This window comes from Callorhinus ursinus, unplaced genomic scaffold, assembly GCF_003265705.2.
Source record: "Callorhinus ursinus isolate GAN/ISIS: 27379988/994484 unplaced genomic scaffold, GSC_fseal_2.0 scaffold12, whole genome shotgun sequence".
Classification (NCBI taxonomy): Eukaryota; Metazoa; Chordata; class Mammalia; order Carnivora; family Otariidae; genus Callorhinus; species Callorhinus ursinus.
The window spans coordinates 21581659-21598547 of NW_027397074.1; the positions used below are offsets into that span (position 1 = coordinate 21581659).

At 37.1% G+C, this 16889-nt stretch overlaps 1 non-coding gene across 1 annotated transcript; it reads right to left on the minus strand.

Moving 5' to 3' along the window:
- Positions 1-15113: 15113 nt before the first annotated feature.
- LOC112825356 (U4 spliceosomal RNA) lies at positions 15114-15249 on the minus strand. Its single transcript, XR_003208662.2, has one exon. It is a non-coding gene; the product is annotated as a U4 spliceosomal RNA (small nuclear RNA).
- Positions 15250-16889: the final 1640 nt, after the last annotated feature.

Below are 16889 nucleotides of genomic sequence, written 5' to 3' on the forward strand. Positions count from 1 at the left end.
AGGATCTGAGAACATGGTTCTGTTAAACGTAGACCCATGCAAACATTCTCAGGGAAAAGAAACATAAGAGCAAATAGTCAGTGCTTACCAGAAGTCTTCAAAGAAAGGCTCTGGGCACATGGGCTTTTGTTTACACACGCACACATGCTTATGCAGGCACATCCTGCTGTAATGTCACTAGCACTTTCCTCTTTGGAGATAAAGGCATAGGTATAGCTGTGGTGTTAGGTGATAGACACAACATCTGTCTGTTATTAAAGAAAGAATTGTGACTCCAGGAAAGAAGCCAGGATTCTAATAATGATTGCTATTAAATCCACAATCTTAAGTCATTTATTTCCCTTGGCCTGAGTTTATTAATATGTTGAACTTGTGCAATGGCATGTGACTTTAATACCTTACATACTGTTCTAAGTATAAAAGCACGGGATACTCTCCCTCTGCCTGCCACTCTGCCTACTTGTGCTCTCTCTGTCTCTCTGTCAAATAAATAAATAATATCTTAAAAAAAAGGCGGGGGCGCCTGGGTGGCTCATTTGGATAAGCAGCTGCCTTTGGCTCAGGTCATGATCCCAGGGTCCTGGGATCGAGCCCTGTGTCTGGCTCCCTGCTCAGCGAGAGACTGCTTCTCCCTCTCCCTCTCCCTGCCACTCTGCCTACTTGTGCTCTCTCTCTGTCTCTCTGTCATATAAATAAATAAAATCTTTTTAAAAAGGGGGGGATAAAAGGCATTTTGGAAGAAGTACATAAAAACTTACACAAAAGCATCATACATAATGATTATTTTCAAAACACCATCAAAGTTTTTGGGAGACTCTTTTCAGTTCTTACTATTGATTCATGTTACTATTACTACTCTTACAATTATTACCACCCACAATATATTGGCAGGAAGTTGCTTTAATTGCTTTGATATTTAAGTTTCTCTGTTTGAAAACAAGGGTACTAGATGGAACTTCTCTTACATATATGTGGAACTGTGTTTTTAGGTCTCAAGAGTATGCTTTATCACTGAAGTCCTGACTGTTTTCTAAGTAGATTAAACTAATTTAGAAAGTATGTAAATGTAATGTTGAATGTATCATTCATTGTGATTAATAAAGAATCTTGAACCAAAGTTCCTCTTGATTGTGAGAAAGAATTTCAAACTCCAAATGCAAGTTTATCACTCTTTATTAGAAAAAGAAATATAGCAGAGATGTACTTTTGTTTCAAATTGCTTTTATAGTAATGGACAGATAAGTTTGACATTGTTCTATTTTCATATATTTTTTTTATTGGGCCTTAGTGGGTGTAGAAAACTCCTGCTGTGTTACCTTATCTAACAAGGATTTTTAAAAAATATTTTTTTGGTTTTATTTATTTTAGAGAGAGAGTGTGCACATGAGCACAGGCCAGGGGAAGGGCAGATGGGGAGGGAGACGGACAAGCAGACTCCATGCTGAGCATGGAGCCTGATGTGCGGCTCAGTCTCATGACCCGCAGATCATGACCTGACTCGAAATCTCAAAAGTCAGACACCTAACCAACTGAGCAACCCAGGCACCCCCTCATAAGAAATTTTTTAAAGGTAATGACTGTCATAGAGCCTGTTTCTCCAATTCCGAGTCTTCCCTGATTATTCGTCTAGTTTGGATTCTCTGTAATTATATGGCATTTATATTCTCTCCTCAATATACTTCTATTACTTTTATGTCAATTGACAGAATTCTTTAGGGCAAAATAAGTTGGGCCTTCATTTCCCTTTGCTGCTTCCCTAGTAATTGTTTGAAGAGTACTGTGAAGACTCTTTTTTAATTCCTCTCACTTTGAGGTAAGCCTTTATAAAGGTGGTCATAATGCAGAAAGCAGAGACTTGTGCTGAGAATGACATTGTTTCATAAAAATGTCAGTGATTATTAATTCATAGAAGATTTGTGAGGCAAGTGGAAAGACCTGATAAGCCTCATTTCCTTGACCATATTCATTTTTCACCCTGGAAAATAAATTTTGCTAATCACTACTTAAAATTGCATTTGCCTTTTACCCATGTTCATTTTAATTAGTTCAAGTTTGTGGGATGTAAAAATGTTTTCCTATTCATCAAGATGTTACTAGAATAATACTGTCCAGAGTCCTAGGCATTCCTGAGAAAACAGGCTTCTAAGGGCACTTTCTCAAGTACGTGTACCAAGAGTCCAAAAATATGTAATCCCAAAGAAAATAACTTATTTTCAAACCTCTTATCCCTGAAAATCTAGTAATTCTAAGGAATAATTACATTTCCCTACATCTAATTCCCTAACATCCCTACTCTAAATTTTCTCAACCAACCTCCAAGAACACAGAGTGCTGTTTTAAAACAGTCCTGTACTAACCCAAAAGACTGTTAAACTGCAAGTAATATTTCTTTCCATACCAAATTCTCACAACTAGCTTTCAAATGCTGGGAATATCCTCTGAGGCTCCTCTTTGCATCCAAAGGTCAAGGAACTGACATTTCAGTATCAGCAACATAACTTCGGAAGCTAGGAGAAAGATAAACACAGTGAGTCACTTGTCCAATCTTGACAAGTAATATTACTCGTGCAATGTGAGGCATCCCAAGTGAAAACAACAGATGTTAGTATCTGCTTTGGGTAAGAGATCCTGGCAGGTTATAGCCAAGAATCAGAATGAGCATCTTGAAGTCCCTTAAAAAAAAAAAAAAAAAAAGAGGTATCATGTTAAGAGAATCTAAATCCAGAAATTATATCTACCCATAGAATTCATATCACGAACTCTGAGAATGGACAGAATTAAATGCCAGTCTTTGGAGACATTTTTCAGAACCACAGATATTTTTGTGTCAATCAGTGCTGCAATTGACTTTTAAGTGGATTTGAACCAAAAGTGGAGAAGAATTTTTAATGAAGGCTTTAAGAGGGTTTACATTTAACTTAATAATAAGACTTTCTCCCCAAACTTGCTGAAGTGGTCATTTAAAATACATATCTATTCAAATACCTCTTCCTAAAACAAAACTTCTTAAATAGGGTCTGATAAATTCTAAGCTTTTTCTAGGTCAAAGAGTTTAACTAACTCATCTTTCCCTCACAGCACTAGGCAAAATGACTTGTCCAAAATGGTGCTCAGTTCCTATATGTTGAATAAAGAATGCTTTTAACATATTATTCCCTCGATGAAAAACCCATAAGAGAACCCAACCCCATGCCTGTTCTCTTCAAGTTGTTTTGTGTCCTTTAGTGTTGTTTTCCACCACTCTCCCCTACTGTTGTGGAACTTGTTTCTTCATGAAATTCTTGCTACTGTGACTGTGTTCCCACTTTCCCTTTGTCTTCTCACTCCTGCTAGCCACCATCAAGTCCTGACTCAAGTCCTACTTTGTTCATAAATACTTCTCCTATTGCTTAGCCCACAAAACTTTCTGTATGATTGTTTCACCCTTTAGAGTCTGGTAACTCTCACTTAGATCTTCTCTAATTACTGAATGTATGTTAGGCTTGTGATACAATCAGAGGGTAAGGCCCAGATCTTCTTGGCTCTCTTTCCCCTCAGGTTCCAGACTAGAGTGAGGAATGAATGCAAATATTCATATGAATAAATAAGAATAAGGATATGATGGTATCCTGAAGCACTGGATTAAGAGAGTCTCATGGAGCCACGACAGCCCATGAGATTCAGTTCACTTCCGTTAATTAATAGATCAGGCTTAGATTTAGGCTCAGATCATCAGGGATACTCCAGACCCTCTCTAAATAGGACAAATGTGTGATTTTCTTATAGAGTTATTGCTAACTTTCAATAATATATGACCACAAGCCCACAAAACTCAATCTTTTGGGTTTATACAAATTCTGTGTTAATAGTTATCTCTCTGTCTCTCATTAAAAATCCGATGTGCCCATCTTTGTATTGCAAGAATGAGTTGAGAGAGATGTGTAAAAATATCTCTTAAAATTATTGGGGACTGTGTGAAATTCCTTTTGGAGAATGAGTTTTGCATTGTTGAGATGTCTGCATTCTATTTCGAACTAGCTTCTGCTTGAAGATCTTCCAAAGATCATAGGAGGAAGAAAGAAGAGTTGCATTATAGCAGGTTTTCTTTTCCTACTGACTCATTAAACTAAAATGTCCACATAGCAGGAGAGTGAGCCAGTTTCACTCAAACCCAGACATTTCTGACATTACCATTCACTAAAGGGAGTCAACTAGACAAAATGGATCACCATCCCTACAGGAGGATAAGGACTGATAATTTATACACACTGGATCGATAAGAAATGCAAAAGAAAACCAGAAAGGAAGAGTGAGGAAGAAAAGGAAAAAGAGATACAAGATAAGAATAACATATGATGTGAACTAGAAACTAGCTCTAAGTTGACACTAATATATACCTCTGCATGGAGGCTTTGTATCTCTTCAGCTAATATAGAATAGGATCCAGTCCTCACTATAAACCCGTGTAAAGCTCCAATTTTCTCAAGTTATTTCAAACCCTGGATTTTAAGGTATCATTCCCTTGATGAGAAACCCATGAGAAACCCCAACCCTGTGCCTATCCTATTCAAATCAAAACTCTCCTTCAGTTTTCTTTTCCACTACCCTCCCCTGCTGTTCCAGGACTTGTTTGCATATGGAGATCTTGTCACTGGGATTGGGCTCCCTCTTTCCCATAATTTTTTTCCCATCATTTTTTTTGAACCAATAAGTTCTAAATGCTGATGTATCAGTGAATGAAACAAAGTCTCTATCCTCATGGGATTTATATTCTAGTGAATGACCAAAACCTAAATATCAGTTAAGATAGTAATATTCTTTAATTGAGCAACTTCTAGGTGTTAGATGATTATATGTCATTTTTGAGTTAATCCTCGAAATAACTCTAAGAAGTAGAGATATATCACTGTCCTTATATTTATAGAGATAAAAAACCCTGAGGTTAAGAGAAAGCTAAATAATCTCTGCAGTGTCACATACTTAATAAGAAGTGGAACTTGGATTTGAACCCATACTCCCCTGACTGCTAAGCAGGACAGCCCAAACAGGCTTTGAATACCAGGGTGCTAGCCTAAGTGATCAAGAATATTTTGCACTTTATACATGTTATGTGTTACAGTGAAAATCCAAACTAAGATATGACTGTTTGTATATTAAATTTATATCATGAGTTTTATTTCATATAGAGCTATTGGGATAGTAAACGACAGGGTATTTGTTTTCATGTTAAGCCTTTTAATGATTAAGCTAATGCACCTTTTGCATCTTCTCACAGTGTTCCCAAACTTCTATAAGGACAGCATTTTGCTTATCTACAAAATATAATTTAAAAACGTTTCTAAAAATTTTCAAATGTGATATGATATTGTAGTGATGGGAAAAGACTGTTGTACTCTTTTCCCTCTGAGTTCTCTTTGGCTTCCCTTTGGTTGGTTCTTACCCATCAAGTTTCAGAGGCATCTGAGCCTCGGTCCAGGGAACCTACTGACTGTGGCAAGTGGAGCTCTCAGCGGTGCTAATACTCACTGCCAAGCAGGAAGCTGGCAGCTTGAACATCATCATTTCAGAAGTTTCCAGAAATGAGTGCTATTCTCCAGAATACTGGGATTCTTTTACATGGACAAGTGCTTAGCTGCCTGAGAAGTGTTAATGAGAATTTTGCAAGGGGGTGGGGGAGGCCAAACCTCAGGGTCTTTTTTTTTTTTTTTTTTTTTAAACTCTCAGCTCCCAGGACTCACATATATTTCCTAGAAGCCCTGTGAGGAAATGAAAGACAGAAAGAGCCAGACAGTAAGACCTGATGAGGACCTGCAGCATACAGAACATTGTACTACAAACATAAGGAAAACAATGTGCGTCGTCTCTGCCCCTGAGGATTTTATATTCTAAAGGAGGAAGGGAAAATATTTTGAAATACTCAACTCAGTCAATAAGTCATATGCCTAATTAGAGCTATGTAACCACTGGAGAAATGTATAATAACTATAGCATTCTCCCTCCCTGACAGTTTCTCTCCAGAAGCCACATAATATCATGATTGAAAATATGAACTCCAGAACCATATGGCCAGGGTTAGAATCCTTACGCTGTAACTGCTTAGTCCTCTGGCCTCAGCTTCACTGTATAATCTCTTGTGCCATGGTTTCCTTATGAGTAAGGTGGGGATAAAAATAGTATTTCCCTGTAGCATGTATTAAATGAGCTAATATACAGAAAGTGCTCGTAATAGTATTTAATTAAAGTAAGAGCTATAGTAAGTGCTGCTTCTTGCCAGTGTCACATTCTGTTTGTTTTTAAGACACAGTTGAAGATTGAGTGAGTTGTTTCTCCATTCTAATAGTAATAATAATAATTCTCCTTTAGTGAACGCTCAGTGTGGAAATGGGACATGTCCTATTTCATTTAACTGTCATAACAATCGTATGTAATCCATACAGTTTTAAACTCCATTTGAATACAAAGAAAACAAAGCTTGGAGAGGTTTAAATAACTTCTCAAACTCAGCTGACTCTTCTGAAACCCATTTTCTATTATGACCTGTTGGTTCTTCTCTACCGTGAAAGAATGTCAGAGAATAATATTCTGCTGTTTGAGATAGGTCATAATACTGAAAGGAATTTGGGAAGGGGGTAGAGGAAGGAATTTAACAGCTCTCTAAATCTTAAAATTAAAAGCAATTGAAGTGCAGGTGTAGCAGTAGAGTTTTGTTGCCCCTAAAGTTTTTTTAATAATACACATTGGAAGTCCACTCAGATTATGTTTCCCATTTCTGAATATCTTTTACTGATATTTATTTGAAGAGGAGAGATTGATTTAAAAGTCACCATTTCTGAGACCACAGTTACTAGAATTTTACTCAGGTTTTGATCTGGAAAAATATAAAGACTGATGGAGTGATGAGAAATCTGTTGAGGCAAGAAAGAGGGAGAAAACGGATCTGTGTCCTAGAGACAGACACTCTGGGCTGTAATAGAGCAACAGGTGGCTCTTTACAATTGGTGACTGAATCCTCCATGGTCAGCCCAATCCAGTTTTTAAAAGATCTAAATTGAGAAGAGAGCTGGTGATGCTCCAAGAGGCGTCAAGATAATGCTGAAGTTTTAGTCCTTTGGGGAAGAAAAAAGGAATAGGTTTATTAAAATTGCCTCTGTATTATGCTATGAAAACTTCTACAAGGATGTACAGATGGGCTTCAATTTGGACAACTCTGTTGCTGCATATTAAAGGCCTTTGATTTTAATATCCAGTAATGAATAAAACTACTGGTGGGTGTCCTCCTGAGTCATAATGTAATCAGAGGAGAATGGCTAAGTCTGGCTCTCATTTCTTTTTGCTATTGGATATTTGCTCTCAGCCAGATGTACCTATGCTGAGAACACAACAACAAATCATTGTATATGTAGTGGAGGAAACCAAGGGGATTTTGTCAGAAGGGAAGTAAGAACTGATTAGAGTCAAATAAAAATATGGTTTTGACATTACTGAGTTTTCTAGAAGAGATCAACTCTAGGTGTCCAGGATCCTCTAAGCAAGTCAAAACTTTACTGTAACGCCCCCCCCCCAAACAAACAAACAAAAAACCAAGCACATAGTTTTTTGAGAACTGCCAACTCCACTCTCTATCAATAGGCCCAACCCTATGCTGGTCATAGAGAACTCTAAAGGTAGAGCTTAACGCTAGGATTTAGCACTACCTACCTTTTTAAGTGCCCCATCATTGGCTGCTGATGTTGGTGATATCTGAGTTAAGGCTTTTCCTTCCGGGACTAAAGACATTGTTCCCTGAATGGTGGTCAAGATTTCTATGTGCTCTGCATCCTGTACCTTTCTCACTTGGCAAACTGTGTTGTCTTGGTTGAGTTGGTTTGGAGTCAAATTTTGTTTCCTTCATATTTCTTCCTGTCCCCAAATAAAACCATTGTGTGGCCCCAATTTGTCACTCTTTCTTCTGTGCACATTCTTTTCAATGTGGTTTTACAGTTCCTCCCTTCAGATGGTGGAGTTTATTTCTCTACCCTTTGACCTGACTTAACTGCCCTTTTGACCTGTTTTTGCCAATAGAATGTAGAAGTAAATATGTAGAATACCAGCTCTGAGCATAGTCCCAAGAGGTCATGGACACTTTGGCTTTTCCCCCTGCTTTCATGATGAGAATAAGAACAGGCTAGCCTGTTGTAAGATGAGAGACCACATGAAGCAGAGCCAAGTGAACTCAGTTGTCCCATCCAATGTTCCAGATAGGTCTTCCCCAAATCAGGAAAATCACCCCACTGACTTGAAGCTGACATAATTGAGTACCATAATTAGCAGAACCACCCAGCCATCCTGATAACTCTTAGGGAAGGAGGGAATGATAGTTGTTTTAAGTCACTAAGTTTCAAGCCCTGCTTGAGTATGAGCTGGCATCTTCAGCTCCTAGCACAATATCTGACACTCAGTACTTTTCATAGCAAAAATACTAAATAAATGATATCTTGGAATTCACATCAGTGAACATTTGGATTGCTCTCTAATTTCTAGTCAGATCTAAATTTATTTTTCTTATTTTTTTTAAAGATTTTATTTGAGAGAGAGCAAGAGAGAGAGAGCAAGCATGAGCAGGGGGGAGGGGCAGAGGGAGAGGAAGAAGCAGACTCCTCACTGAGCAGGGAGCCCAATGCAGGGCTTGATCCCAGGACCCCGAGATCATGACCTGAGCTGAAGGCAGACACCCAAACGACTGAGCCACCCAGGCACCCCCCCCTTTTTTTAAATTTATTTTTCTTATTAATCAACATCCTCTTTTTTGGACTGTGTCACTTTTGTATTCTTAATTTGGTGTCCTCTTGGTTTCTGTTTTATTTTCACTTAGAAATGAATAATAAATTTGAGAGATTAATAAACTTTCTAAATGCCTTTGGTATTTTTTTGGTAGAGGACTTTAGAAAGTAAAAGGAACCATATGAAGAGGAGGACAAATAATTCAAAATCAAATGAGAATAGAAGATTTGCCTTGATCTTATGAATTTGATGATGAAATTCTGAGTCACAAAACAATTGTTAGGGGTATTATTGCATAACAACAAATCCTTGTATTTTTATTTATGTGATTTCAAATAGTTGCTACCTGTTCTACATTTTACATGTTCTCTAGTAGCTTTTGATTTTTCTTAAAACTTCATTCAGAAGCCCAGGCATTAAAAGTAACTGTAAATCTTTTTTATTTGGTGACTAGGTCTTTCTGGTTAGTAGAATTCAGGATATAGCTATATTTTCTCCCATCTTCTAATAACTTGAGATCTTCAACCAAGGAACCACATTTTTATGATTGCAAACAGTATTCATTTATAAAATGTGCAGAGATATTGGGCATGAAGTCTTCAGATGTGAGGAATTTAGGACGGGACATATACCACACTTTTTTTTTTGGCATTACTTCTCCTTTGGGATAAAATCTATCAAATTCCAATATTAACTTTATGCCACAAGGCAATGAGCACTTTTCGATTATTTGCCCCTTCTCTGCATGTGAAGCAGTAGTAAAGTGTTAGCATTAGAAAGCTGTTGTACTCCGTGGAGACGTTGAGGATGTTGTTCTCTTGGCATGGCTGAGGACTGGCTGCTTGTTTCCTCTTTTTACAGAGACAAGTGATATTATGATCCAAATGGGTAACTCAGAAAGGGAAGAATAAAAAAGAAGTAGCCTATGTTGTTCTTTTAATTATCACATTAGACTGCAGCCATTTAAGGTTTGGCGCTTGATTGCATTCCTTGTCTCTCGAGGTATAGGAACATTTCCCATCATGGCCTGGCTGTTGATGCAAAGATGCTGTGAAAGCCTTGTTCTTGTCTCATTCTTTCTCTGCCTCATTAACTTGTTCATTTTAATGATTACATCTTCATAAAATCTAACATTTCAATATCAAATGTTCCATTCTTAAATTAAGCATTAAAAAATAGGGAAGGGAAGGTTGATCATCATACACTCTGTCCGCATCTGTTTCAACACTTGCAATGATTCCGGTTCATTATTTTGGGGGTGTGCAGGGGCTGATGCATCCATACCTGTGTCCTTACTGTCTGTTAATACAACTCCATTCGTCCCTGTATTCAAAACACATTTATTGAGCTCTCTCAATGTCCAGGGCCCTGGAGAGAGGCTTTGAGGGAAAGAAACAGAAACTTCGATCCCGCCTGAAGAGCATGTATCTCTTTCCCTAGAAGGGACCAATTTTGAGGAAATCCTGATGAAGAAAGGTAACACAGTAACATAAAGGAAAAAAGACTTAAATAAAGGCCTGGAAGACTAGGAAAGGAAAAGTATATTATATTTATAATTAAAAATATCAATAAAATGAGAGTATGCTGCTAATACTTCAAAAGGAGAGACATGGGGAATAGTTACCAAAAAATGGTTAGGAAACTAAGGACAGTTAATTTTTAAAAAGACAATTAAATTGGTACTTCATTTCAGTATAAATTAGACCCATGGTGAGATTAGAGGATTCAGGTATGATTTTATTATTCTACCCAAAGAATAAAAATATGGCCTATGTATAGGTGTCATAAATTAGCTTTAGTCTTATATCCTACTCTAAATGTATATGTCATCCAAGTTAATAGATATTGAATATTTGATCAATTAAAATATGCTGGTTTAACTTTATATGGGAACAAATACCTCCCTATCCTATACCATTGGTTTTTTTCTTCAAAATCCAGGTCTTTACAATATCTGTAAAAATTTGATCTGTATAATTCCAATCTATCTAGATTATTTTTAAAATTTTGATTCTGTGTCAATTATTCACTCTACCTATGACTGTTTTATCACCACTTATTAAATTCAGTAAGTATTTATTCAGTGCTTACTATGTACTAGACACAATTTTAAGTGTTGAGGATATAGCAATAAACAAAAGACAGTTTCCTGTCTTCATAGAACTTAAATGATAGGAGAGGAGACATATAATAAAAAGAAGACAGTAAAGTAGAGAGAGAGTACATGAGTCAGTGATGTGAAATTTGGAGACATATAGAGTAGAATAAAGGGGATAAGAAGTGTAGAAGCCTCTAGATCCTTGTACCAGCCTTGGGTTTGGGGAGGAATGGTGGTGAGTCATTGGCTGTAGCATGGAGAGTGAAGAAGTAGGAAATGAATACAAAGATATATAGAGAGACTATCCCCTATAGGGCACTGTGGACCATGGAAACTTTTCAGCTTTTGCCTACTTAAAGTGAGAAGCCATTGAAGAGTTTAAGTCAAGCTGTAACATACTTAAACTACATTTTAATAGATTTTAAATTTTTTGAAAGGTTGCTATGTTGAGAATATATTGAAGAGGTGCAAGAGTAGAAGCAATTTAGAGCTCCTATTGCAGCAAGCTAGGCAAAAGTTGATATTGGTTTGGACCAGACTATAACAGTGGAAGTGACCAGATTCTGAATATATTTTGAAGGTTGAATCATACATATAACTTGCTGACTGGATATGAGATATGAGAGAAAGAGAATTCTAAGTGGACTACATGGTTTGGTATCTGAGAAACCACAAGGATGGAATTGCTTTTTTACTGAGATGGAAGGGCTGCAGGAAGCAAGCTTGAGGGTGAGAGCCAGAAGTTGGCTAATGGATGATTTGAGATGTGTAACACATATACAAGTGGAGATGTTAAGTATACAGTTGAATAATTGAGTCTGGAGTTCAGGGGGAGAAGTTCTGGCCAGAAATATAAATCTAAGAGTCATCAGCATAAAGAAGGCTTTTAAGTCCAGGAGGAAAAATGGGAGTACATAAGAAACCAGTGTAGACAGAGAGATGATAATATCCCAAAGCAAGGCTTTGGAGAATGAAAATGCTGACAGATCCGAGTTGAAGAAGAATCAGCAAAAGTGACTAAAAAGGTATAGCCAGTATAGTTGTATGATTTGAGATATGCTCTCTTGTATTTGAGCAGGGTTTCTCATTGTATAAGTATTTTTAATGAAATATTTCATTAGATTTATTTAAAATAGAATATGATGGGCTGCCTGGGTGGCTCAGTTGATTAAGTATCTGACTTCGGCTCAGGTTATGATCTCAGGGTCCTGGGATTGAGCCACATGTTAGGCTCACACTCAGTGGGGAGTCTGTTTGTCCCTCTGCCCATCCCCCCACCTGTGCGCTCTCCCTCTCTCTCAAATAAATAAATAAAATCTTAAAAAAATAAAATAGAATAAGTTTATAGCAGCAGTGTCCGCAATAGCCAAAATATGGAAAGAGTCCAGATGTCCATCAACAGATGAATGGATAAAGATGTAGCGTATGTGTACACACACACACACACACACATACACACACTGGAATATTACTCAGCCATCAAAAAGAATGTTTTGCCATTTGCAAAGGACATGGATTGAACTAGAGGGTATTATGCCAAGCGAAATAAGTCAAAGACAAATACTGTATAATTTCACTCATATGTGTAATTTAAGAAACAAAACAGATGAACATAGGAGAAGAGAAGGAAAAATAAAAAAAGATAAAAACAGAGGAGGAAGCAAACCATAAGAGACTCTTAACTATAGGAAACAAACAGGCTTGCTGGAGGGGAGGTGGATGGGGGGGATGGGGTAACTGGGTGACGGGCATTAAGGAGGGCACTTGATGAAATGAGCACTAGGTGTTCTATGCAACTGATGAATCACTAAATTCTACCCCTGAAACTAATAGTATGCCATATGTTGACTAAATTGAATTCAAATAAAAAAAAGAAATAAAATAAAATGGAGAGAATATACAGTGAAAATTTTTATAAACCTTTCCCCTTTATTGAATCTTTATGTTTTTTAGTGCACTATAACACTATAGCTAATGTGGACACCTCCATGTACCCTTCTGCTTCCGTTCCTTTTTCTCTCCCTTCAGAAGTCACCACCCCTCCTTTGAAATTAATGTTTTTTATTATTCATATTTTCATATGTAAATGTATGTAAATATTTTTTTGGTCTATACATGTGTATATTCTGTAGGGGCCAAGAGCATGTTGCCCCAAAATGTACCACTTTGGCGTATTGATTATTTTAAATAAAAATTACTTAAGAGACAGCCTGTGTAAGAAGAACACTAAGACTCTCCTCTGTCCCCCTAAAACAGGAAATAGATCTCCCATGTGAAATGTACCATCCCTGTACCAGGAGGTAAAGAGACATCCTTATCACCAGAGATAGGAAATTTAGAGCTGAGAAGCTCTATAAACAACCCTTGTAACTTTCTACTACCCCAGTCCAAAATCTGTTCAGCATTCCTTACTAATTGAAGCTAGGAGTTTTCTTTGTCCTGTCAGTTTCTCACAGATTGCTTGTCTCTTTGTCTAAACAGTATAAAAACTTCTTTTGGTCACTTCTTTAGGTCTCAATTTTATTATTGAACCTCCATGTGCATGTAACAAAACTTTGATTTTTTTCTCCCGTTAATGTGTCTCATGTAAATTTAAATCTTAGTCCAGCTGGAAAAACTTGACGGTAGAGGCAGAATTTTTCCTTCCCTTCAATACATACTATAGGGTGGGAAATGTTGGAGTTCAGGAGCAAACGGTCAAGAAAGAATTCTTGAGACATCTTCGGGGCAAAAAGGTGGTTTTATTAAAGCAGAGGGACAGGACCTGTGGGCAGAAAGAGCTGCTCTGGGATTGTGACAGGTGACTGATTATATACTTTCAAGTTGGTGGAGAGGGTTAGGGATAGTGGAAGTCTCAAAGGAATTTGGAAGCAAGGTTTCCAGGACCTTGAAGGTCCAGCAGTTGTTAGGTTAAGGTCATTTACTACTGACAAGTAAACGTTTCATCATGAGACCCTTCACATGTATATCAGTGAGCTATATCTTTAGAGGATGATTGCTAACATATATCTTGGGGAGGGTAGAGATCAAGGAAGTTTCCAAAAGGATTTTCATATGTTAAAGAAGATTTATAGGATCCTGGAGATCTGGCTAATGTCAAGCTAAAGTTGCCTTTTGCCTTTAGCTGAGTATTAACGTTGAGGCAGTTGAGTTCCTGGAAGAAGGTCATTCTGCCTATCTCAAGGACTTATCAATGGACTGTAAGTTATATGGAAGTTAAATTTTTTTCCATTTCTTTTGCCTTTTTCTCTATATCATTGTATATATATATGTTAATATTTAAATATCTGTAATATTTACTTATAAATATTTATATATAAATAAAATATATTTTCCAGGTTTTTAAGCCTTTCTGTACAACCTGTACATTGCCACCTTCACCTCTAGATTTGTGTCTGCTTAGTAGCATATTTTAAAAATATCCCATCATAATGTTTTGCAGCATATTTTTCTAAACATTTTATGCAAGGTATTTAGGGCTGTTTCCAGTTTCTGCTATTTTCAATAATGATGCTACAGATAGTCACATACTGTCTTTAATGTACCAGTGTGTGTGGTTTTATCTAGCATATAAATCCAGGGGTGGAATTGCTGGTCATAGAGAATGTGCATTTTTCGTCTTATTGAATATCACCAAATCCTCTTAAAGTGATTGTGTCAATTTATACCGCTACTAGAAATGAATGAGAGCTCCCTTTGCTGGACTCCTTGGCAATCCTTAAATCTGATGGGACCAAATGCAATCTCATTGTTTTAATGCATTTTTTTTTTTCAAATTCACTTTTTCAAAAGTTTATTGTCCTTTTGGGTCTCCTCCTATGTGAATAGTCTGGTCATATCTTTGCCATGTTGCGATTTTGTTTGTTAATGCTTTACATGTAGGAAAATTCACATTAAATTCTGGTTTTTATTTTTCTTGAAAAGCAAGATCTGGCAATAGTTGCCAACTTTTTCATAAGGTGACAGTTGACAGGAAATCTTGAGCTAGACCATACACCTTTTGGTTTGCCACAGTCTGAAATACTCCTTATCATATTACAAGTAGCCTCCTTTACTCATTTATTTTATCCATCTGGCTCCTAGTAGCATCTGAATTAAGGATCCTGTCCTAGAACCACATGAACCAGGTTAGGAATCCAAGATTCTCCTAGGTTTCTTTAGAAAATATTGTTTAACAAGATTAAACACTTTGTTTAAATGACACACACAGAAATGCTATTCTTAAAAACAAAAAACCCTTGTTTGTTTTATAGACATATCCCTGCTTTAGGTAATTCCAAAGTATAAAAGTCCAGATTTTTTAAAGCAGATGGTGATTATTCTCTGTTCTAAATACCTCTGTAGGTCCATTTTAGCAATAATCGCGCCTCGGATAAACCTCATTGGCTACGATACTGCCACTGCGCAAAGCTTGTAGGTCCATTTTAAAATTTACCAAAACTCACTATGGGGTTTATTTTACAAAGCAACCTCCCCTAACACACTTAAAACATATATAATTATTCAGCCAACATATACTTAATAACCTATCATTATAGCTCACTTTCTAAAACATCTACTATATAAAAGGAGTTACATGTACACTTCGTGACATTTTCAGCTAATTAAAAATATATATACATTCATTAGTCCCTCCTTACTTAAAGATTAGGGTGATGGCAACCCTGGAAAAAAATAATAGAAAACTTGGAATAAGAGGGAGTGGAAAAGTGTGAGGGGTTTTGAGTGACGATTAACAAATGAGATATTCTGGGGCATTTCTTCACTGATGAGTATCTGGGATGCAAGGCTGATCCGAAGGAAGTGAATTATTTCCCTGGGGCACTATGTCTGCTCTTGTGGTAGCTGCTACCACATAAATATTAATGTCTGTTGCGGGTAGCATAGCCTCAATGACTGTGCTCACTTCAGGCATGGATAATGCAGAAAAACAAGGATATAATACATTATTAACTTCCCAGTGTTCTTTATACAAAATAAACTTGAAAAGTGAATCTAACTAAGGGCACCTGGGGGGTACAGTCAGTTAAGCGTCTGACTCGGTTTCAGCTCAGGTTGTGATCTCAGGGTCCCGATCTCAGGGTCTGGAGATGGAGCCCCGTGGGGCTCTGAGCTCAGTGAGTCCACTTAAGGCTCTCTCTCCCTTTCCCTCTGCCTATCCCTCCCTGCGCTCATATGCTCTCTCTCTCCCTCTATAAAATAAATAAATAAAATCTTTAAAAAATAAAAAAATAAAAGTGATTCTAACTCAACTGATTTCTACTTTGATGTTATATTGTGATATTATTATATATTACTATATCATCAGAGCAAAGTATGAAAACAAATCAACCTCTTAAGTTCAAATTGAATACTGTTATCACTTATTTATTTATTCCTCCAACAAATATTTTTTGAGTACCTACTATGTGCTAGGAACTAGAAATAAAACCACCAAAACTCTCTGCTTTGTAGAGCTTATCCTGTGGTTGTACAGGTCATGTTTTATAGACCGTTGCCCATGCAGATATATCCCAGCTACTGCTTACTAGCACATCTCCACTCCTCTTGGAAGCTTCGTGTTCTGTCTTCTGTGCTATTACTTTTTGGCTGTCACTCAACCCGTCCTCGGGGGTGGCAAAAGTAGAGGCCTGACAGAAAGATGGGGAAACATTGTCTAAAACTGGTGCCATTTCAAAAAGATAGAGAACAAAAATAATAAATCCATTTCCTGTTGTACTCTAAATATTAATACTTTATCATCTTCCAGGTAGACCTCAGAAAGACACATGCTGTGTTTACACTTTTGAATACATTTTTCCTCTGTTGAGCCAAGGCTGTATTAGGGCAATAGTTTGAACTTCATCTGATGATTCCAACAATTACACTCGAAGTCAATAGAAGATGTAAGACAAAGAAATCCAAGGGAAAAAAGTAGAAGGATGCAGAGGTCAGTGAACAAACAGCAAACAATGTAAACAGTTGTAAAGATTAGGAAGACTAGTAGGTGGGATATTGAATTGAGATGTTAGCAGAAGCAAAGTGCCTGTGGGCCTGTAACTGAAACAGAAGC